The sequence below is a fragment of the Musa acuminata genome, chromosome BXJ1-8, assembly GCF_036884655.1.
Source record: "Musa acuminata AAA Group cultivar baxijiao chromosome BXJ1-8, Cavendish_Baxijiao_AAA, whole genome shotgun sequence".
NCBI lineage: Eukaryota > Viridiplantae > Streptophyta > Magnoliopsida > Zingiberales > Musaceae > Musa > Musa acuminata.
In genome coordinates, this window is record NC_088334.1 from 8,932,893 (window position 1) to 8,957,902 (window position 25,010).

At 35.9% G+C, this 25,010-nt stretch overlaps 1 long non-coding RNA gene across 1 annotated transcript; it reads left to right on the forward strand.

Moving 5' to 3' along the window:
* The first annotated feature begins 15,225 nt into the window (after nt 1-15,225).
* LOC135587428 (uncharacterized) lies at nt 15,226-24,727 on the forward strand. Its single transcript, XR_010475877.1, has 2 exons — nt 15,226-15,527; nt 24,082-24,727. It is a non-coding gene; the product is annotated as an uncharacterized LOC135587428 (long non-coding RNA).
* Nucleotides 24,728-25,010: the final 283 nt, after the last annotated feature.

The following is a 25,010-nucleotide window of genomic DNA, read 5'->3' on the forward strand; positions in this document are numbered from 1 at the left end:
TGGATGTGCCCTCCTTGGATGATTTACTTGTGTGGATCCTATAGCTGAGGTTAGTCTATAGAATGTGAGAAATGTGGCTTTTGGACTGGTTAAATAAGCCAAATTCTCCGTTTATGCTGTTTGGAAAGCTGATAGGCACAGGATCTTTGCTGTATGTGTTTTACTCCTGTCATTTGCCTGTTTTGTTATTATCGGACTTTTAAATGGACGACAAGAGATTTTCGATTTCTTCAATTTTGATATTGCAGCTCGATCCCTTAGAAAAAAAAAGAAAGAAAATTTGCTATTTTCTATTGATCTTTTATATTCTTCAGAAATAATAATAGAAGAAATTATATAAAAAGGAAGGATGTAAGGTATTATTAGCCCAAGAACAAATGATCTTAACGTAGTTTCTCAACAGCATCACCAAAAAGTAGTTTCAAAATTAATAGATGTTCGTAGTTTCAACCAAAAAGTATTTGCCTCGATCTTCATACCATTCGAATAATCTTCTTTATTTCTAATATTTTTTCTTTAATTTTTACATGATAATTTTTTTTGATATGATCTAACTTATCGTACTTATACCACTTGATCTTCTTTCGATTTGCACAATTGTTTGACAAAAATTCTTGCTTATTGTTAGTATCATCTTTCTTCTCTTTATTATTATCATTATCTTTTTTTAAAAAAAATAAAATAAAATATCTCCATCTCCCTCTAAAATAGAAGCTTCGACGAGTTTCGAATTTTTTAGAAACAAGAAAATTTTCTAACTTTATTAAGGATAGTTGTTGAACCCATCCTTCAGTAAATGAATTTCGAAGACCATAAACAATATAAAGTTTCATTTAGATATAAGAGTAATATATTTAAATATAAATTTTTAATCTTCAAAAATATTATGAAATTGAGAGATCAACCTGGATAGTATTCGTCAAATTATTTTTTAATTACTAAAGTCAAGCTATATTTTTTTTATTGAGCAATGCATCAAAAGTGATTTAAATCTCTAAAGTTGATTTGTAACAAATAATATATTCAAAGAGATAATAAGAAATAGATATCTTTAATACAAATTCAGTTTGTATATTTAAAATCCTTCGTTTCTTTAATAACTATATCCTATAGATCTTCTCGTATAAGCTTAAGACTCCAAACAAATCTTTCAAATCTTATAATTAGATTGATTGAGAAGTTCAATAATGATTCTACCAACTCAACTATAATTTTATATAGTAAAAAAAAAGAGTTATCTTCTTAAAACACATATTACGACTCTTGTGGTTATAATACTATGTGAAGAAAAGGAAGATCACATGCAAATGTAAAGAAAAATTTTATTGAACTTCTAAAGAAAACACTTATAGATCTTAAGTGATCCTTAAATTTAACTTGAATAATTGAAACTTGAATTGATATATGCCACCTATCTATATATGTAAAATATAAGACTCCCTAATTTCTATAACTCTATCTAATCTTATTTGAAATCTTCTAAAATATATTTTAAATTAAGAATTTTTATTCATAAAATTCTATTTGATATCAGTTAAAATATAAAAATATTAATTTATGATATTTCAAAATATGCTTTAACTTCTTAACAGAAATGACCTCATCGTTTTGTTCTTTTAACGAAAAAAAAAAGGCAATAGTTTTCTCCCACTCTCATGCTGCGTTTACTTCTACGATATATTAGTATCTCGTGATCCGACTCTCCCACTTTAATCAAATCGGCTGTGGAAACAATAACACTTAATGATTAACAATTAGTATCGGCTAACGACGGGTGACAGACCTTAAACCATTTCAGACTACTCAACGAATGAACTGCATGTATCAAATATGAAACAGCATCACAAGTTCATGATCGTTATTTCTGAACAATTCCAACGAAAGTGAAGTAGGGAGTGGCAGTGCCTGTTCTTCTAACCAATACGAATACAAGGATAAGAATCTACCTCGAATGAGTCAAGTGACGAAGTTCTTGCGGCATGTGAAGAGATAGGTTGCCATCAGAACAGATTCTTGAGCATGCGGCAACAGATGCTTCAGCAATGACAAGACATCCATCGCAACCGAATTGAACTCGAAGCTGTAGATATCAGAAGAAATAGTCTGCAACTAGAACGACTAATATGCCAAACAAACTTTGTTTGTGTAAAGGAACAACATACTGCTCAAAGATTTTGGGAAGAAAGTAGTCGTACTGTTTGTTATCATCTCCTTGATCATGTGAAGGTTGCTCATCGTCTTCGTCTTATTCCTCCTCAGCGACCGGCCCTTCCTCGCTTCAGTGATTCAAGACAAGCAGTCCATTTCCCAATGTAATGGATATGCCAATATGCAGAACAAGGTCATGTTCTCATCACATATATTAAGAAAAGGTTTTTAGGAACAAGTAATTGTATAATAACAGCAAAAAGAAAGTTAACTGCGCAATAAATTCCACAATCACTACTCGATGCCACATCTAAGTATACTTTCTCTGGTGCTGAAAGGAACATATGATGGAACTGTTGTCATTCATTAAGATAAACAACTGCAGAACTGCATGAAATAGTGAAATAAAATTCATTTTCTGTAATTTCTGCAGGAAATTACCAGACCAACCTTCAATTGAAGCTAATCCAGCAAAATAGTACCAGAGAGTAGCTACAAACTAATTCTATTTCCTCTAGCAGATGAAAACTTGCAGTAAGCTGGTAATTAAAGAGAAATAGAGAGAAAGAAAGAAATCTTGCTTCCTGCTTTACCGGGGAAGAAGAACAAAATGCAATACTATAAAGCTTCATATGAATCTTCCCATAAACAGAAATCTTGCTTCATAAAAGCACAACGCTAAAGAAAAATAAAAAGAAGATGATGACAAACTAAACTGGTCATTTATCTTTTGTTCAAACGAATTAAACAAGCAATGAGATTCTAAAATCTACTTATACAATGAGGAATAATTAGTACCTTTTTCTGAGGGAACACAACATAGTAATTTTTTCTTTTCTATTCAACATAAATTTTCACTAAAGTCAACTATCGTCAATTTGGTGTTCTTAAAGGGGAAAACACAAAGATAAAAATTTGAGTGTTTACTTAAAAAGAAGGTGATATATATCCAGAATAAATAGAACAATGCTGAGGCAGTCGACTGGAGAAAGGATCGACCTATGCTTTGTTCTATTTGGGATCACTTCATCATTAATGTTGATCCTGTTCTTTAGTTTGTTATTTCATCTCATATATTTTCTTGGAATTTAGCGGCAAGCTGGAAGAGCCTCTCTCCATCTGTGGAAGGGTTTTGGTTCACCTGCTTCCTGTACTCTTAGATCCTCATCTTCCAGCTTACTGTAAAGGATTTGGGCGTCATCCCTTGCTTTCTTGCAGTCCTCCAACTCCTTCTGCTTCCTCTCTGTCTCAGACTGTCATAAGCAAGACGGAACCATTACCGCCAAAAACAGTAAAGCCTTTGGGAAAAACGAATCAACGACCGAACAAGAAAAGAAGAATCCAAGAAGCAACAAAATCCCGATCGATGGATTAGGCGGAGAAAGAACACGAACATCGCGCTTTCGCAAGGTTTCCCCCCTCGACTTCAATTGGGAACCAACAGCATCCTGTAACCGTTATTATTAAATATTATATTTAATAATAATGTAATCATTCTCATTCAGATTCATAATTCATTATCATGAATTTCTTCATTAATTATGATTTAAATGATTTCAATTTTTTATTCTTTATACATGAAACCGTTAATATTAAATTAAATATTTAATATCATTAAAGTTCTTCGTTATGGTCTAAACGTTACAAATTTGAATTAATTCTTGAACGTTTTGAATTGGTGATAATAAATATTCTTGATGGGAGAACATCTATATATATGAGGATTTTGATCTCTGGGCTCAATCATTTCTTTGAAGCGAAAGAGTTTCCTACACCATCTAAAGTGAGAGTTCTTAGTCGAGAAGTGCCAAAGTTCAAGAAGAAACATCTGTAGAAATTCTTGGCGACAATGGCTGGAGGTACGCTATTTTGTTTCTGCATTAGTTTTTATTGTGTTTCTATTATAACGATTTAGAAACACAAGTTGATTTCTTACATTTGGTATCAGAGCCTTTTGACCTCTGCCTTGATAAGAAATAGTTTTCATTTTTTTTATGCCATGAAAATGATTTGATTTTGGTTTTTTCTTGGAAACTTCTTAATATATTTTATTAAAAATTATGAGGAAATATCATTTTCAACATTTTAGTCGATAAAATGCTCATATATGCATATTTAGTTATATTAAATTATACTTATGAGTAATTTTTTTATGTTTAAAATGTCTAGTGATCCATATAATCTTAATTAATTAAGAATTAGCCATAGCATCCTTAATTAATTAAAATTATATATAAAGTTAAAATAAGGATCACATAAGTAATTAGACATCATATTGTGATTGATTATATTTTGTATAATAATTGTTATCCCACAGGATCTTTTATTATATTTAATATAATTAATTAGGATAAAATATCATATTACTTTCATAATTTACCTATAGGGATTATGAATTGGAATATAATTTGATAGTTTTATCATAAAGACCATATGAATCTATTTGAATTAAGAATTTAGCCCACAAGCAATTTTTATGTCATGAGATTCATATTTTTTGGCATGTTTCACATTGATAAAACATGTAATTTAGTCTATTAAGCTTCAAATTTTGACATAAGCATGTTTGATTTTATGCAGTTTCTCAAACTGTTAATTTCTCTGATATTCGATGTGATATTCCTGAACTTAACGGTGATAACTATAAGATATGGAAGGAGAGGGTTCTCCTCCATTTAGAGTGGATAGATATCGATTATGTTATCAGGAAAGACGAACCACCTATAATCACTAATACCAGCACTCCAACTGAGATCACGTTATATGAGCGATGGGAGCGATCCAATCAGCTCAGCGTGATGTTTATCAAAACTAAGATGACTGCTGGCATACGTGGTTCTGTTGACCAGCATAAAAATGTCCGAGACTTGCTAAAAGCTATTGATGAACAATTCGTCACTTCGGATAAGGCACTAGCAAGTACCCTAATAATGAAATTCTCATCCCTTAGACTCACCAACATAAAGGGTGTGCGTGAGCACATAATGTAATACGAGATATTGCGGCTCAACTTAAGAAACTTGAGGTTAATATGTCAGAATCCTTCCTAGTGCACTATATTATGAACACCCTTCCACCTCAATATGGCCCTTTTAAAATTTCATACAATACACATAAGGACAAATGGTCAATCAATGAATTAATGACCATGTGTGTTCAAGAAAAAGAGAGGCTAGTGATGGAATTGGGTGAGAGTGCATTGGTACTAACCACTCGAGGGAAAAACAAAATGACAAACATCAAGCCAATCAGAAAGCTCATTAGTAGGGAAAAGATAAAATACCACCCCAAGCTGATATCAAGAAAGAAGCAAGGTGTTTCTTTTGTAAAAGAAATGGACACATGAAGAAGGAATACACGAAATTCCAATAGTGACTTGAAAAGAAAGGTAAACCAACCTCATATGTATGTTATGAATCTAATATGGTTAATGTTAATATTAACACTTGGTTGATTGACTCTGGATCAACAATCCATATTGCAAACTCTTTGCAGGGTATGCAAAACCTAAGGAAGCAAGTGGGAAGTGAGCAAAGCATCTTATCAGGAAATAAGATGCGCTTACATATGGAAGCAATTGGAATATACATTTTAACTTTAAGTAGTAGTTTTATTTTAAAATTGGAAAGAACCTTTTATGTACCAAGTTTCTCACGAAACTTAATTTATGTTCCAGGCTCGTACCATTTGGGTATTCCTTTAATTTTAAAGACACATCATTTCGTTTATTACATAAATCTGATTGTGTTAGGAATGATATTTTGTCTGATGGTCTTTACCGTATTTTATTACAAAATGATAATACTCAAAGTTCAATGCATGTTCACATTGGCATTAAGAGGTGTAATATTAATGAGGACTCCTATATATTATGGCATCGGAGATTAGGACATATATCCATAGAGAGAATTAAAAGATTAGTTAAAGATGGGGTACTTAGTACTCTTGATTTTACTAATTTTAAGACTTGTGTGGATTGTATTAAGGGAAAGCAGACCAATAAGTTCAAAAAGGGTGCTAATAGGAGTTCAAACTTATTAGAGATAATTCATACTAATATATGTTGTCCAGACATGGACATACATGGTCAGAAATACTTAATCTCTTTTATAGATGATTACTCACGATATATGTATATATATTTGCTTCATAACAAAAATGAAGCATTTGATGCCTTCAAAGTCTTTAAGGCTGAAGTTGAGAACTAATGTGGTAAGCAAATTAAAATTGTGAGATCAGATAGGGGTGGAGAATATTATGGTAGATATACTGAAAATGGATAAGCACCTGGTCCTTTTGCTAAGTTTCTTCAAGAACATGGGATTGTTGCCCAATACACTATACCTGGTTCTCCAGACCAGAATGGTGTTGCAGAAAGAAGAAACCGAATATTATTAGACATGGTGCAGAGTATGCTTAGCAACTCCAGTCTTCCTAAGTTCTTGTGGATTGAAGAGCTAAAGACGACTGTGTATATATTAAATCGAGTTCCAACCAAGGTTGTCCAAAAGACACAATTTGAATTATGGAAAGGCTGGAAATCGAGTTTGCGACATATGCGCGTTTGGGGATGTCCGTCTGAAGTCAGGATATATAATCCACAAGAGAAGAAATTGGACCCGAGGACTATTAGTGGGTATTTCATTGGATATGCCGAAAAGTTCAAATGTTACAAATTCTATTGTCCATCTCACACAATTAGGATTGTGGAATCAAGAAACGCTAAATTTCTTGAGGATGATGTGATTAGTGGGAGCGATCATTTCAAGAACATAGTTTCCGCACATGATCATATAGAATCTCAACCTTCCACATCAAATGATAGATTGGTTATAGTTCATAGCACTCCTCAAGTACAAACTAGTGTTGAACAACTAATCATTGAAATTCCACAAGTTGTTGATAGTATTCTAATAGATCAAGTAGTTCAGGAATTACAACAAGCTCCTGAACAACTAGTTGAACCACAAGTTCCTCAAGGAACCATTGGTACAACATTAAGAAGATCTACTAGAAATAAAAGATCAGCAATTCCTAGTGATTATGTTGTATATCTACAAAAATCTAATTATAATATTGGAGCAAAAAATGATCCTGAAATATTTTCACAAGCCATGAGTTGCAAAGAGTCAAATTTGTGACATGATGCCATGAAAGAAGAGATGAATTCCATGATGCCATGAAAGAAGAGATGAATTCCATGATAAGCAATGGAGTTTGGGATCTTGTAGAGTTGCCTAATGAAGCAAAGGCTATTAGTTGCAAAGTCTTTAAAACTAAGAAAGATTCGTTAGGCAACATTGAGAGATACAAGGCAAGACTTGTTGCAAAGAGATTTACTCAAAAAGAGGGAATCAATTATACGGAGACATTTTCTTCTGTATCTAAGAAAGATTCTCTACGTATAATTTTGGCATTAGTTACTCATTTTGACCTTGAATTGCAATAAATGGATGTGAAAACGACATTTCTTAATGGAGATCTAGAGGAAGAGGTTTATATGAAACAACCTGAAGGTTTCTCCTCTAGTATTGGTGAACACTTGGTTTGTAAGCTTAGGAAGTCTATATATAGCTTAAAACAAGCCTCCGGCCAATGGTATTTTAAATTTCATGAAGTGATTTCTTTATTCAGATTTGTTGAAAATCCCATGGATCAATGCGGAGTAAAATATGTTTCCTTGTTTTATACGTAGATGATATTTTGCTTGCAACCAACGATAAGGGTTTGCTGCATGAGGTGAAACAATTCCTTTCTAAAAATTTTGATATTAAGGATATGGGTGATGCATCTTATGTCATTGGCATTAAGATCCATAGAGATAGACCTCGAGGCATTTTAGGTCTATCACAAGAAACCTATATTGATAAACTTTTAGAAAGATTTCGGATGAAGGATTATTCACCAAGTATTGCTCCCATAGTGAAAGGTGATAGGTTCAATTTAAACCAATGCCCAAAGAACAATTTTGAAAGGGAATCAATGAAAAACATCCTATATGCTTCTGTCGTAGGAAGCCTTATGTATGCACAGGTCTGTACTAGACCTAATATTGCATTTATTGTGGGGATGCTAGGTCGATATCAGAGTAATCCAGGTATGGACCACTGGAGAGCTGCAAAGAAAGTGATGAGGTATCTACAAGGAACCAAAGATTACATTCTTATATATAGACATACAGACAATCTGGATGTGATTGGTTACTTAGATTCTGACTGTTAGAGCTAGCCCTAGGAAATTTATCACAAGATAATTTTGACAACCCAACAAAGACAATAAAGCGGAAGAATAAAAGAAGCAACAAGAACACCAGATTTATGTGGTTCGATCAATTGACTTTGACCTACATCCACGGACGAAAGAGGAGCAAATTACTACTGCAAAAGAGGGACAATTACAAATGCCTTAGAAAGATGTTCCTAGGCCATAAAACACCCGAAAATACTAAACAAGAAAAACCAAACTATAAGTCCAAACTATTTAACTGAGTATGGACTTAAACCAAAGCAAACACTTAGGTTTTTCTTGTGGTGCCACTTGTGGTACCTCTTGTGGTGCATCTGACTTCAAAGCCCAGGCCCTTATTTATAGTTCTAAGACGAGATAACAAGTCTGATTTTCCCGATATGGGACTATGGGACTTGCCAAGCTAACAAATCTCCACCTTGGCATGTCCTAACAAAACTTGCTCCACCTTCTTCACAAAAGCCCCAACGGGCAATCACCAACAATGAATACCAACCAAGTCCAAGCACTGCTTGAACTTGTAAACCGGAAGAGGCTTCGTAAACATATCAGCTGGATTGTCCTTCGTATGAATTTTCTAAACAAAGACTTTTCCCTCAGCAATGATATCCCGAATAAAATGAAACTTCACATCGATGTGTTTTGTCCTCTCATGATACATCTGGTCTTTAGTCAAATGAATAGCACTTTGACTATCACAGTAAATTGTAGTAACACTTTGATGCAGACATAATTCGCTGAACAATCCTCTTAACCATAAAACTTCTTTGATCGTCTATGTCACTGCCATATATTCTGCCTCTGTAGTAGATAAAGCTACGATAGGTTGTAAGGAAGCTTTCCAACTAACTACACAACCGCCAACGCAAAATACATAGCCTGTCAAAGATCTTCGTTTATCAAGATCCACAGCATAATCAGAGTCGACGTAACCAACCAAAGTGTCACGATTTTTCCCAAATTCTAAACAAACATCTGAAGTCCCTTGCAAGTATCTAAGAATCCACTTCACAGCCTGCCAATGTGTTTTACTTGGGCGAGACATATATCTACTAACCACACTGACTGCTTGTGAAATATCTGGACGAGTACAAACCATTGCATACATAATACTGCCGATGGCACTAGAATATGGAACTTTCACCATATATTCTTCCTCTTCAACTGACTATGGTGACTGAGCAGCACATAGCCGAAAATGGCTAGCAAGAGGAGTACTCACTGGCTTAGCATTTTTCATGTCAAACCTCTCCAAGACTTTCTTGAGGTAATTTTTCTGAGTCAGAAATAATTTTCCAACTCCTCGATCTCTTTTGATCTCCATGCCAAGAATTTTCTTAGCTGCTCCCAAATCTTTCATTTCAAATTCACTACTCAGCTGCATTTTCAAAGTGTGAATTTCTGACAAATTCTTAGTTGCAATAAGCATGTCATCAACATAAAGCAACAAATACACAAAAGAGCCATCAGTTAACTTCCGGAAGTAAACACAACTATCATACATGCTCCTCGTGTAACCATGACTCAACATAAAAGAATCAAACCTCTTATACCACTGTCTTGGAGATTGCTTCAATCCATACAAGGATTTCTTTAACAGGCAAACATGGTCTTCCTTACCATCAACTTCAAATCCATGAGGTTGCTCCATATAAATATGTTCTTCAAGTTCACCATGTAAGAAAGCTGTTTTGACATCAAGTTGCTCCAATTCCAAATCATACATGGCAACTAAAGCAAGCAAAACACGAATAGAGCTATGCTTAACAACAGGTGAAAATACGTCATTAAAATCAACACTATGTACCTGACTATAGCCCTTTGCAACCAATCGTGCTTTGTACCTTGCATCTTCAACCCTTGGAATACCTTCCTTCATTTTGAAGACCCATTTGCATCCAACAATTTTCTTACCCGAAGGCGGCTTCACAATATCCCAAGTTCTATTCCGATGAAGAGACTCAATTTCTTCATTCATCACAATCAACCACTTAGCGGAATTATCACAAGAAACTGCATCTGAGTAGGAAGTAGGCTCACCAACTTCACTTGTCTCTTCTGCAACAGACAAAGCATATGCAACCAAATTTGCATATCTTTGTGGTGGTCGAATATCTCTCCGTGGTCTATCCTTGGCTATGGAATATTGCTCTTCCTCTGGATCATCTACGTCAGTAGACTCGGGACCATCTACTGACATTCTTTGAGTAGAAGAGTTCGACTTAAAAGAATCTGAACTTCCAATCTCAAGCTCCACCTGCTTCTGCACACTATCATTTGTACAACTAATAGATTCCTCTTTAGAAGATAACATAAACAATTCATCAAAAGTAACATCTCTACTGATTATAAATTTTGGGGATTTGAGATTAGAACACCATAATCTGTATCCTTTCACCCCAGAAGCATACCCAAGGAAAATGCACTTTTTAGCCCGAGGCTCTAATTTTCCTTCATTTATATGCATGTATGCTGGGCACCCAAAAATTTTAAAATCAGAATAATCAGCAGGAGTACCTGACCAAACTTCCTCTGGAGTTTTAAAGTTAAGTGCTGCAGAAGGAGCGCAGTTGACAACGTAACAGGCCATATTAATCGTCTCTGCCCAAAAGTCCTTTGTCAACCCTGCATTTGAGATCATACACCTTACTCTCTCCAAGAGTATTTTGTTCATACGTTCGGCCACACCATTTTGCTGAGGCGTCATCCTAACAGTGCGATGCCGAACGATTCTTTCATTTTTGCAGAATTCTTCAAAATCACCTTCACAAAATTCCATGTCATTATCTGTTCGAAGCCGCTTAATCTGTTTACCTGTTTGCTTCTCAATCAAAGCCTTTCATTGTTTAAATGTTAGAAAAACATCATTTTTATGCTTCAGAAAATAAACCCAAACTTTCCTGGAATAATCATCAATGAAAGTCAATATATACTTGGCACCACCCTTAGATTGAACATGAGATGGACCCCAAAGGTCTGAATGAATATAGTCAAGAGTACTTTTCGTTTTGTGAACTGCCGGAGAAGTGAAGCTGACTCTTTTCTGCTTTCCAAAAATGCAGTGTTCACAAAAAACAAGTGGCCCAGTACTCTGTCCGTAAAGTAGACCCCTTTTGCTCAATATGCTCAAACCTTTTTCGCTCATATGACCCAAACGCATATGCCATAATTTGGTGATGTCAGAATCAGACAATGATGATGATGAAACTGCAACCAAACCTGTGACAGTAGTTCCCTGTAGAATATACAAGCTACCAGACCTACAAACTTTCATAACAATAAGGGCACTTCTAGAAACTTTCATAACTCCACCTTCAGCTGTGTATTTACACCCAAGGGCCTCTAGGGTGCCTAAAGAGATGAGATTCTTTTTTAAATCAGGAACATGTCTAACATTAGTGAGCGTCCTCGCAATACCATCATGCATTTTAATTTGGATTGTGCCTCTACCAACAACATCACATGCGACATTATTGCCCATCAAAACAATTCCACAATTACAAGATTCATATGTGGAAAACAAATCCCTATTGGGACACATGTGATAAGAACAACCCGAATCTAAAATCCATTCATTTTTAGACCTCGTCCTGTTATCAATAGCAAAAAAAATATTTCCAACAATCTCATCAGTTGCTACACTAACTTCAGCGGATTCAATAGTTTTCTCAACAAATTTTTCCTTTTGCTTTAATTTATTTTTCAATTTAAAGCAATCAGATTTAATGTGCCCCATTTTATGACAATATCTGCATTCCAAATTTCTATGTCTGGATTTAGATCTAGATTTAGATCTACTAATGTCAAATTCTCTTTTATCTATTCTCCCCCTAACAACCAAACCCTCCTCAGCCTGATTCTCTCTACTTTCCCCAGTGATATTCTTGTCTATCTGCTCCTTAGATTTCAGTGCAGATTTAATTTCTTGATAAGAAACTGTTTCTTTTCCATAAATCAAAGTATCACGGAAATGCTTAAAAGATTGGGGAAGAGAACACAAAAGTAACAAAGCCTTATCCTCGTCATCAATTTTTGCATCTATATTCTCCAAATCCATAACCGAAGAATCAAACTTATCAAGATGCGAGAGTATAGATGTACCTTCAATCATCTGAAGCATATATAGACTCTGCTTCAAGTAGAGACGATTCTCTACTATCCTCTTCATGTACAAGGCTTTAAGCTTGTCCCACATGCTCTTAGCCGTAGTCTCCATAGCTACCTCCCGTAAAACCTCATCAGAGAGATTTAGAATGATGCTTGATCGGGCCTTTTTATCCATACCCGCAAGCTCTTCTTTTGACATATCATCCGGAATGCTCTCGGCGCCCTATAGTACCAAATCAACTCCGTCTTGAACCAGAATGGTCTCCATCTTGAGTTGCCACAAGCCGAAGTTGACATTTCTGTCGAATTTCTCGACAACAATCTTTGTTATTGTCATCGTTGCCAAAAGATCCCAGAACCAGGCTCTGATACCAGTTTGTTAGAGTTAGCCCTAGGAAATTTAACACAAGGTAATTTTGACAACCCAACAAAGACAATAAAGTGGAAGAATAAAAGAAGCAACAAGAACACCATATTTACGTGGTTCGGTCAATTGATTTTGACCTACATCCACGGACGAAAGAGGAGCAAATTACTACTACAAAAGAGGGACAATTACAAATGCCTTAGGAAGATGTTCCTAGGCCATAAAACACCCGAAAATACTAAACAAGAAAAATGAAACTATAAGTCCAAACTATTTAACTGAGTATGGACTTAAACCAAAGCAAACACTTAGGTTTTTCTTGTGGTGCCACTTGTGGTACCTCTTGTTGTGCATCTGACTTCAAAGCCAAAGCCCTTATTTATAGTTCCAAGATGAGACAACAAGTCTGATTTTCCCGATGTGGGACTTTGGGACTTGCCAAACGAACACAGACTTCGCCGGTTATGTTGATTCTCATAAATCAACATCAGGATATATTTTTATGATGGTCGGTGGAACTATTTCTTTGAGAAGCGCTAAGCAGACCTTGACTGCTACTTCTACCATGGAAGCTGAGTTTGTCTCCTGTTTTGAGGCTACTTCACATGGTGTATGGATTAAGAGTTTCATTTCTAGGCTTAGAATCATGGATTCTATTTCTAAGCCATTAAGAATTTTCTGTGACAATTTAGCTGCTGTCTTTATGGCTAAAAACAATAAAAGTCGAAGTCAAAGTAAACATATCGACATTAAATATTTAGCCATAAGAGAACGTGTAAAAGAAAAGAAAGTGGTTATTGAGTATATTAGCACTGAATTGATGATTGTTGATCCTTTGACTAAAGGCATGCCACCTCTGAAATTCAAGGATCATGTAGAGAAAATGAGACTTGGTTCCATTTGTAATGATATTGAAACTCTTATATATTATGTAATTTTCTCATGGGCACATTATTTTGAGAAAATATATTGTTACTAGACCAAGAATAAACATAAGATTTATTCATTAAGTAATATTACCATATTAAGATTAAGAAACTAAATACATCGTGATACATGGATGATAATACTCGCTCTTAGAGGACTTATCGCTATGATTCGTGTATTTATTTCTTAAGAAAGTTGTTCAAGAAAGATTAATTCAAATTATTAAGATAAACGTATGGACCAAGTGCGAGAATATAACCGTTATTATTAAATATTATATTTAATAATAATGTAATCATTCTCATTAAGATTCATAATTCATTATCATGAATTTCTTCATTAATTATGGTTTAAATGATTTCAGTTTTTTATTCTTTATACATGAAACCGTTATTATTAAATTAAATATTTAATATCATTAAAGTTCTTCATTATGGTCCAAACGTTACAAATTTGAATTAATTCTTGAATGTTATGAATTAGTGATAATAAATGTTCTTGATGGGAGAACATCTATATATATGAGGATTTTGGTCTCTGGGCTCAATCATCTCTTTGAAGCGAAAGGGTTTCCTACACCATCTAAAGTGAGAGTTCTGAGCCGAGAAGTATCAAAGTTCAAGAAGAAACATTTACAGAAATTCTAGATACGTTATTTTGTTTCTGCATTAGTTTTTATTGTGTTTCTATTATAACGATTTAGAAACACAAATTTTGTTTCAGTGATTTTTTACACATCCCACTCCTCTTGAAGAAGCCGACGGTCCTTTTGACAATCTTGGAGCAGTTTCCGCAGAATCTCCAGCAATTTGGACATTGCTGCTCAGATGATTGGGGACAATCCCGAAGACTGAAGGAAACCTGCAAAGTAGGGATCGAGCAAGGTAGGAGAAATTTGACGGCCCGAGAGAAGATAGAAGAAATTAGAGAAGAGAGGTGGGTTCAAAACTAGAGATGAAAAGAAGACCGACTCAGAGAGAGAGAGAGAGAGCGAGAGTACGCGCGCACAAAGAAAGGGGGAAAAGGGGGGTCCCACTAAGTAGTATGCGGACCAACCAACTCCGGGGCTTCCAACTGACAGACCGAGTCGGTTGGTTCTTCCTTGGCCCGCCGTTAGGACACATGTCGGGACCACATGGGTGCAACGTGGGACCCACCGGGGAGGTGCATCGGGTGAAGCTCACTCGTGACTTGCGGCAAGAAAGTGCTTTCAACCAGTGCCTATTCGCCACGTTCTCCTCCGACATTGGCACGTTTGCCACGTTCCTACTCGAACCATTGGACAGACTCCACCGACCCACCTGCGGACGACCAGCGCGCCCAACATGGACGAAACGATGGGACCCACTTGGACAGCGGTTCGCAGTGTGTCGGTGAAACTCGTCGTGGCTTGTGAGCGAGAAAGTGTTCCCGTTCGAGGCGATCAGAAAGCTCCTGCTTATCAGACAGCAAAATCCCCGTTCATCCATAACCTATTTGCCACGTCTCCTTCAGAAAGCTCTGTGGGTGTAGTGGATCCGACTTCCCAACAGAACATACCGAAGAGAAAACAAGGGACTTTGCAACCCGCGGGCGTACCTTCCTTGTGATTGGAAGTTATGTGGCTCCCGACAGGTGTCCTGTAACAGGTAGAAAAAACCCTCATCCAAGAGCACCCTCTCGTTTACCCTTCCCTACCTTTTTCCTCCAGGGACGATTCTAGAGTGTCTTCTCTTCGATCGAAGGGTGCAAGGTATGCCTTCGATTCCGATTATTTCAGTAACAAATTCTAGTACATGGATTCATATGATTTCTTGATGATTTTGCCTGGATTAGTTTTTGCAATTACCGTTGTCTCGTTCGTCGTCTTTCCAGATATATGCGGTAATCAAAACTGTTCCTTTTTGGGGTTAATTAGCATGAACAATTTTGCTTCCTCGTTTTCTTCTCAGTTCCACTTGCTAATCGAACATACCTTTCCTGATAAATTATTCTAGACGTCGTGAGAATGAATTAAAATTGCGTGCTTTAGATGTTCGATTCTCTTTTGTTGTTTTGTTGGACTTGTTGGATGTTTTATATAACTGTTCATCCGCGTGCATGTCGAAACGATGGGTAATGTGGGTTGGAGTTGTCCTAAACAACATAAATTGTGGGATAAAAATGTGCTGCCAAATCCAAATAATTGGGAAAAAAAATTGTTTCGGATGTTGTCGATGTTGTTGCTATCTCCACTGCCATTGTGCTCTCTCCCTTTTCAACTGCAAAACATGCAGTTATCTTATTTCCACAGAAGGCGGAAATTAGCACTCTTTTTCTTTAATTCTTTTAATCTTCTTATTGGTCCATTTTAGTGGCTTTGGAATTTAGCCCATCTTGTTGGATATACTGTTAAAGCTCTAGTTTGTCACTAGTACTCTCTCTTTAAAGGAAATTTTGTGATTAGAATTTAAATCTTCACTCGTTTCTTTTTTATTAATTGAGTTAGCCCAATTTGTAATGCCAAGATGCTGTTCTTGTTTTGTGAACGTAAAAGCTCTTTTGAGACATTTCAGCTGCTTGTGCAAAAGTTCCTACAGTTTGTTGTGCATTACATGTTTGTAAAAAACTAAAATTTCTTATAAATATCATATGATCTGATGTCCAATTATAAGATGAGACATATGAATGGCACTCTCCTAGCAGTCTGGAAAATTTTTGAGCAACCATGAGTTGATTTAACTGAAGTCTCTTAAGTTGCATTAGAAGACCTTTTAATTCAATACCAATGAAGGATTGAAAGCCAAAGGTTAGATACAATAGTAGGTGGATATTAGGTTGCATGTGCTGAATTATAGTCCAGTATGTGTGTTTCTTTTAAAGATTTTGTTTGAGGTTGGATTTCTTAAGCTAAGATAATAAATTGATTTAAGATGCAAAATTGGTATTTATTGATATGTAGGAACTAATTGATAATAGTCTTTTATTTATTTTCATGTTATGAAGTGTAAGGAAAGCAAGAAAGGGAACAAAGGGCACTTGAATTGTTATGTTAGACATTAGAAATTTTGAATTTGACTGTGGAACAGTATTTATTGTTGTAGCTCTGTTGTTTGTTGTACCAAGGTTTGCAGGATTGAACATTGACTTAGGATTGATCATAAGAATTGTGATTTGGCTCATCCAAATGAGATCATGGATTTGGTTTTTTTTGGAAATGATCAAAATTTGGTGGGATTGATAATAAATCAGCTAGAAATGAGCAGGAAATCTAACTGGACCAGCAGAGTCAACTAAAACCAATAATGAAGTTAATGATACCAATGATGATGATGATGGTAATTGGGTTCTTGACTGTAGTGATTGTCATACTGTGTTCTGGCTGGCCTGCTGAATCAAACTGATGAGCTAACCTCACTACATTGGAGGGCCTGAGGTGCCAATCACTGAAATTTAACCTGTCAAAACTGTGAAAGGGATCATCGGGAAATTCGCCTTCTGCCAATGCGCAAATTGAAGTCCAAAGTGGGAGAAACACTCTGGAATTCTTGAACTGAGAGAGAGTCTAGTCCCTTTACTCACCTTGGAACTCCCCATCTACACTGAGATGCCATCACATGGCTTCAGCCTTCATATCTACTTTCGGATGTTAAGCTTTGTGCACTCTTGTGTAGTATGGTTATCTAATCCATCAAAGAATCGGATTGGTATGGGTTCAGTAACTTAGTCCACTCAGCTTACTCTCGTATAATCCAAATTTTCATCAAAACTTTTCCTTGTCAAGTATGGGTAGCTGTAACCAATTTCTATAAGAGATGTTGCAACTTGTAATGCATTATTCCATTAGTAGCCAGTGCCAGATCTAGTAAGCAGTGTATGCTTTATCCTAAATTACAACTTTTCTTTGACACTCTTTTTGATGCTTAAGATAAGCTTACATCTCTTATTAAACAAATCATGGATAAGATATAAGCACATTGTTATTAGTGACGCATTGTTGTTTCCTGGATCAAAATATGTGGGCAGCCAGAACAGGATTATACAAGGTCTGTGTTAGGAACAAGTTGGCACTAAGAGGGGGGTGAATTAGTGCAGCGGTAAAATTATCGGTTTCAAAAAATTCTTCGTACGATAAAAATAATTTCGGAAAGATAGCTTGAAATTAAAAGCGTGGAAGCGTATAGTGGATGTAAAGCAAGTAAGAGTAAGGAAGGGCAGTTTTTACAAAGCTTCCCTCACACTCTCCCTTAGAATGGTCTCTAAACTTTAGGAGGAAGGATTCTATACTTTACGAGGGATTTCAACTCTAGAAACACAGAGTTTTTGTTCACTTTTCTTGATGCTCCATGCAGGAATAGCTAGGGTATTTATAGACTCCAAATGGCTTCAAAAATGAAACAAAAATTCAAATCGCCTAAAATTTCAAGGTACGGGCGGTACCACCGCCTGCAGTCTGACACTGGGCGGTACCACCACCTGACACAGTCTCGAAGACTGTGCCACGACGGTTTCACCTATTGATTACTGTTTGGGCCTTTCTCTTAGCCCAACACAATCCAAACTTGGGCCCAACTATCCCCTAATTGGGTTGGCTCAATTCTAATCTCAATTATATGCTAAATACGAATTTTAAGGCATATAATAAGCTAAATAAGTCCGGTTTCTTCCGACGAGCTTCCAGCGATCTTCTAGCGAACTTCCAACGATCTCTCGGCAATGTTCCGGCGGACTCCCGGCAAGCTCCTGGACTTCACGACGATCTTCTTGGCGAGTTCTGACGAGCTTCTTTGGCAAGCTCCTGGACTTCTCGGTTGGTTCCGACAAAACTTTCGACAAACGTCCGGACTTTTTACGAACTCTTGAACTCCCAACGAAATCTCGTTCATGACTTCAGGACTTCATTTTGTTTTATGTCTTACTATCGTAGTTAATCCTGCACATATAAAAACACACTTCGATCTAGACAATTATTACTAAGCATGAATCATGTTGTTCGGCATATCATTGGTCCATCGACGCTTCGTCCGATTCTTCGGCGCATCGTCCTCTCTTGTGGTCTATTGTCCAATCGGCCAGTTGTCCTCCGCAACTCCGATATCCTTGGCGCAATATCCATGCATCATATGAATGCATGATATACTCATGATATTGTTTTGATGCTCTAAAATGATATAAATTTGTTAGCTTATGAGTATCATATATGATATGATGATTGATTTACGTTTAGTATCATGCATAGAATAAGGATGATATGTAAAGTTTTAAAATTGTGCATGTTGTAAATTGAAACTATAATGATGCACAAACATATTGAAATAATGATTGAAACATTAATATAATTATGAATGATGATTTGATATTTTGCATGCAATACTTCAACTTATGATAATGATGCATGCAATGATAAAATATTCATGATGAAAAATTGTTTTGACATTCATAACTTGATTTTTCATCTTTGTTATTCATCATTTGTCATGATTTGAAAATTGTTGTAAAGGGAAAAAGAGATACAAAATTGTATTCTCCCCTTCTTTTTGACAATGATAAAGGGGGAGATAGCTAGCTTGTTCAAGTCAAGAAGATGCAAAAACTTGCTTGCTTGCTAGTACATCTAAAGTGAAGATACAAGCGTACTTCATGTAGCTTTCTTCATGTAAAACATTGTATCTTGCTAGCTTATTATCTTGCATTATTTTTCAAAAACTTGCTAGCCTTCATACTTAAAAGAAAAGTAACACTTGTCAAATTGCTAGCTTGTATGTTGTAAAATAATATAAAGTTTTATTAGCTTGCACTTTGCAAATGAAACAAAAATGACACTTCTCAAAAGAGAAGAAATAGCTTGCTATCTTGAACATCACTAGCTTGCCTATCTTAAGAAGCAAAAATACAAACTTACAAAATTTACAATCATACACATCTTTAAAATTAATGATGATTTAGTGATTATGCATGTTGTAAAGTGATATAAAATCTGCTAGCTTGCATATTCTAATATGATGTAACATTTGCTAAATTTTCTAGCTTACAAATTGCATGATAATAAATGCAATATTTGACATTATATCTCTAAACACTTGATAATTGTACTTCTCCTTTTTGTTGATGACAAAGAGGGAGAAGTATGATGTTATGCATTAATTTATGATAACATGTTGCTTGGATTTTTGAATCCAAGAGTTCTATCAATATGGCATATTGATAGGGGGAGTTTGTTTAAACTCCAGGAGTTAAGGTTAATTCCGTCATCAATTGGTTGTCATCATAAAAAAGAGGGAGATTGTTGAATCTCGGATTTTGATGATGAAACCAATTGATAGTATTTATGATTTGATTTGCGTTTTGAGTGACGCGAGATGCTTCGATCAGTGAGAGACAATTAAAGCAGGAAGAATCATGTTGCGTCGGAGGAAAACATGTTAGAAGATTGGACGTTGGGCCAGAGGATCGGTCGACGTATCGACAGAAGGCTTCGGGCCATGGATTCAAGAAAAATACTTTCCTCTTTTTATATCAACTTATTGATTGATTTCATACATGCATGTTCTTTTCTTTTATGTCAAATCCATGCATCATTCATTAACACCGAAAAAGAACTATCAAAAGATCGCAAAAATTATCATGCATAAGTTCGAAATATAAACTTGTTAAGCATGCTTTCAAATCATCATTACATTTTCATTAAGACATCAAGCATGGTTTCTTTGAACATAATGTTGAATGATTCTTAAAGATATCTAAACTTCTTTAGTTTCAATTTGTGTGATTGACTTTATATTAGCATGCACAAATATTTGTTCTTATGTCAAACCATGCATCATGTTAGGATCGAAAAGTAGATTTCATCATAAAAACCATCAAAACCAAAAAAGTATAACACATTAAACATAAGGCTTCTTTAAACAAGAGATTTGGTTCATTATTTTAATTCCAAAGATAATATATTTTTCTTTTTATGTGTTTCATTTTAAGTGATTGATTTCATATAAGCATGATCAAGTTTTTCGTATGAAAAAATACATCATAGTTTAAAATCGAAAGAGCAAATCTCATCATGAAAGTAAGCATGATACTTACATTATTTCATTTAAGCATGCCTTTATCATTTATGCCAAATCAAGACATGTATCTTTTTTAAAACCGAAAAAACCACTTTCATTATGGTAAAAATCGATAATCCATAAATCGTAAGAATCACCATGTATAATTTCGAAAGATAAACTCATTAAGCATAATATTACTTCAAATCAAACATGATTTCATAAGATATTTTTAATCAAAATCATTTTGTTTGTTTGTCATAAAATATGTAATTTTCATGATTATTTTTAAAATCACTAAAAAGGTAAGCATGATCCAATTTTATTTTTGTATTTTTATTAAATATGTAATTCAAAAATATATATAATTTTCTAAGCTAATTTAAGAACAACTTATGAAAAACATTATGTAATTTCGAAATAAATTAAAGGAGTTTTGTTTGAGTTGTTTACCTCATTGTCGAATGTCGTTAAAGCGTAGTTTGCCATCTCGCCTTTGTTGATTTTCTCCTCGCCTTCGGAGGAGCTCGATTCATCCCAAAGTGCTTCCCTCTTCTTGCGTTCATAACAAGTAGTTACATTCTTTTTAAGTTTATTTTTGTTCTTTAATTCTTGTTTCATGAACTTTGTAAATTTCATAGTGATGAGTTCAAGTTCACCATCACTTGAGCTTATGCTCGAGTGGTCTTCGATTGTTCTTAGTCCAAAATTCTTCCTGTTCTTTGGAAGGTTGTTCTTAAGTTCATTTTGTGCCACATATGTCATAAAACTCATTTCATAGGTCATTAAAGACCCAATTAGTTCTTCGAGTAGAAAATTATTAAGATCTTTTGCCTCTTGTATTGCGGTTATTTTCGAATCCCAAGTTTTAGAAAGTGAGCGTAAAATTTTGTTCACAAGTTTAAGGTTTGAAAAGCATTTGCTAAAAGCTTTTAAACCATTAATGACATCCGTAAAACGGGTGTACATGTAAACAACGGTTTCACTTGGCTTCATTCGAAAAAGTTCAAAATCATGTATTAAAAGATTTATTTTAGAATCTTTTACTCTATTAGTTCCTTCGTGTGTGGTTTCAAGAATGTGTCAAATATCGAAAGTCATTTCGCATATAGAAACACGATTAAATTCATTTTTATGTAATGCGCAAAACAAAGCATTTATAGTTTTCGCATTTAAAGAAAAAGTCTTCTCCAAATCATTCTAATGGTTCATTGGAAGAGAAGACATTCGAAAACTGCTTTCGATAATATTCCATAAGTTCAAATCCAAAGAAAGCAAGAAAACTCTCATTCGAGTTTTTCAATATATGTAGTCCATCCCATTGAACAAGGGAGGACGAATGAGAGAGTGACCCTCTTAAAAGCCGAAATGAGCCATTTCTCTTAGGTGTTAAACCAAATGAGAAATACGAGGCTCTGATACCAACTGTTAGGAATGAGTCAGACACTAAGAGGAGGGGGGGGGGGGGGGGGGGGGTCAATTAGTGCAGCGGTAAAATTGTCAGTTTTAAAAAATTCTTCGTACGATAAAACAGAGTTCGGAAAGATAGCTTGAAATTGAAAGCGTACGGAAGCGTGTAGTGGATGTAATGCAAGTAAGAGTAAGGAAGGGCAGTTTGCAGTAAATATAAATTGCAAGAAGTAAATACAAACTGAGTTATAGTTATTCGGTCGTCGTGACCTACATCCACTCCATCGATTCCTCTTCCGTCGAGGCCACCGACATCCACTAACGATCTTCCTTTGATAGGCGAAGATCAACCTCCTTCTTACAACTCTATTCTCCTTTTACAGGCTCACGAGAGAACCTTTACACCCCCTTTTTACAAAGCTTCCCTCACACTCTCCCTTAGAATGATCTCAAAACTTTAGGAGGAGGGACTTTATACTTTACAAGGGATTTCAACTCTAAAAACACAGAGTTTTTGTTCACTTTTCTTGTTGTTCTATGCAGGAATAGCTAGGGTATTTATAGACTCCAAATGGCTTTAAAAATGAAGCCAAAATTTAAATTCCTCGAAATTTCAGGGTACGGGCGGTACCACCACCTGCACTGGGTGGTACCACCACCTAGAAGACTGTGTCTAGGCAGTACCACCGCCCAGACTGGCGGTACCATCGCTTGACATAATCTCGGAGACTGTGCCACAACGGTTTCACCTGTTTGGTCACTGTTTAGGCCTTTCTCTTGGCCCAACATAGCCCAAACTTGGAACCAACTATCCCCTAGTTCGGTTGGCCCAATTATAATCTCAATTATGTGCTAACTACAAATTTTAAGGCATACAATAAGCTAAATAAGTCCGGTTTCTTCCTGCGAGCTTCCGGCGAACTTCCGACGATCTCTCGGCAATGTTCCAGCGGACTCCCGGCAAGCTCCTGGACTTCACGACGATCTTCTTGGCGAGTTCTGACGAGCTTCTTTGGCAAGCTCCTGGACTTCTCGGTTGGTTCCGACAGAACTTTCGACAAACATCCGGACTTTTGACGAACTCTTGAACTCCCAACGAAATCTCGTTCATGACTCCAGGACTTCATTTTGTTTTATGTCTTGCTATCGTAGTTAATCCTGCACACATAAAAACACACTTCGATCTAGACAATTATTACTAAGCATGAATCATGTTGTCCGGCATATCATTGGTCCATCGACACTTCGTCCGATTCTTCGACGCATCGTCCTCTCTTATGGTCTATTGTCCAATCGGCCAGTTGTCCTCCGCAACTCTGATATCCTTGGCGCAATATCCGCTCTTCTTAGCCCGAAGCCTTCTGTCGATACGTCGACCGATCCTCCGGCCCGACGTCCAATCTTCTGACATGTTTTCCTCCGGCGCAATATGATTCTTCCTACTTTAATTGTCTCTCACTAATCAAATCATAAATACTATCAATTGGTTTCATCATCAAAATCCGAGATTCAACAGTCTGTACATTTGGCTTCTTTTTCAGTTTTTCTTTCTCCAAGTTTTCCTGCTTGAGGGGTTGATTGGCTGATTGCTGAAAATGCATCTTTTAAGAATAAAGAACACCTAGAACCAATTGGCAGGATATCTCCTTCTTTTTGTGGGCTGTCCAACGTGCACTACTTTGCTTGTGGTTTGTGCTTATGTTGTTCAAATGACCTTTACAGATGGGGACCTCAATAGTTGATAGTGTTGCTTTTTTCTCTTTTCCTGTAAAGAGACATTCCCTTTTGTATCACGAGTGTCAGCAGTTGTTGATTTTCTTATCCACTGTCTGTTGCTAAAGTTTAGTTTCAACTTGTCTCATTTATAACTTGCAGAAGTTAGAAGATGATTTGAAACACTGAAGAAGCCGGAGAAGGAACGGAAGCAAGTTGATCGATATGAGGTTGTTTCATGTTGCATTGCATGCTTCTGCTGCATGTCTCGGGTTCTAGTTCTTTATATCAACCATCTGGATTGCAGTACGAGGAATACTGCATTCCGATGAAACAATCAAATCAGAGACTGCTGGCACCAAAAGAGGGTGATTCCTCGAGTTACTGGAGCCTTTGGATTCACAAACTTGTTCATCTCCTGTTATCAGGTAGTATTTGCAATTTGATTCTTTCTATAGAGATATGAACTCAACTCATTGGATTCTAGTACCACCATTTTCTACTTGACATGCAGCTGCTTCATAGTCCATGGTGACAGAGGTGATGTATAATGACAGAGTCTCTGGTCTTTAGGTTTCTTTTTATGTAATTCCTGCCAAGCAATCTAGAGTTTACAACCCCTATTCAAATATGTCGAGTGAATGACTAGTGGTATGAACGCACACTTGCCACTTGCCATCCACGAACCATGATTGAATGGGGATATCATCATCGGATATCTTTTAGATTATAAAAGTTCTATTCGATTGTTGTTAAATGAAGGATGCTTTATGGATCTCAATATTAGAAAGTTCAGAAATTTTATACATATAGTGCTATCTTGTCTCGATTTTGTTTTGTAGATCAATTTTACACCGATAGACTTTTCATCTTAGGGTAAATCAACCAACTCGCAAGTTTGATTCTTTTCAATGACGCTTATCTCCTCTTGCATCGTTTTCCATCACTTTTCATCATGTGACGCCTCTTCAAAGCTGATTGGATCACCATATACAAACGGAGCAAAGTGAATTAGCATATTATCAGTTTCTTCTTTAGCATTTATAAAATCATGAAGATTAGTACCATAATCGTTCATTCATTCTGATTGT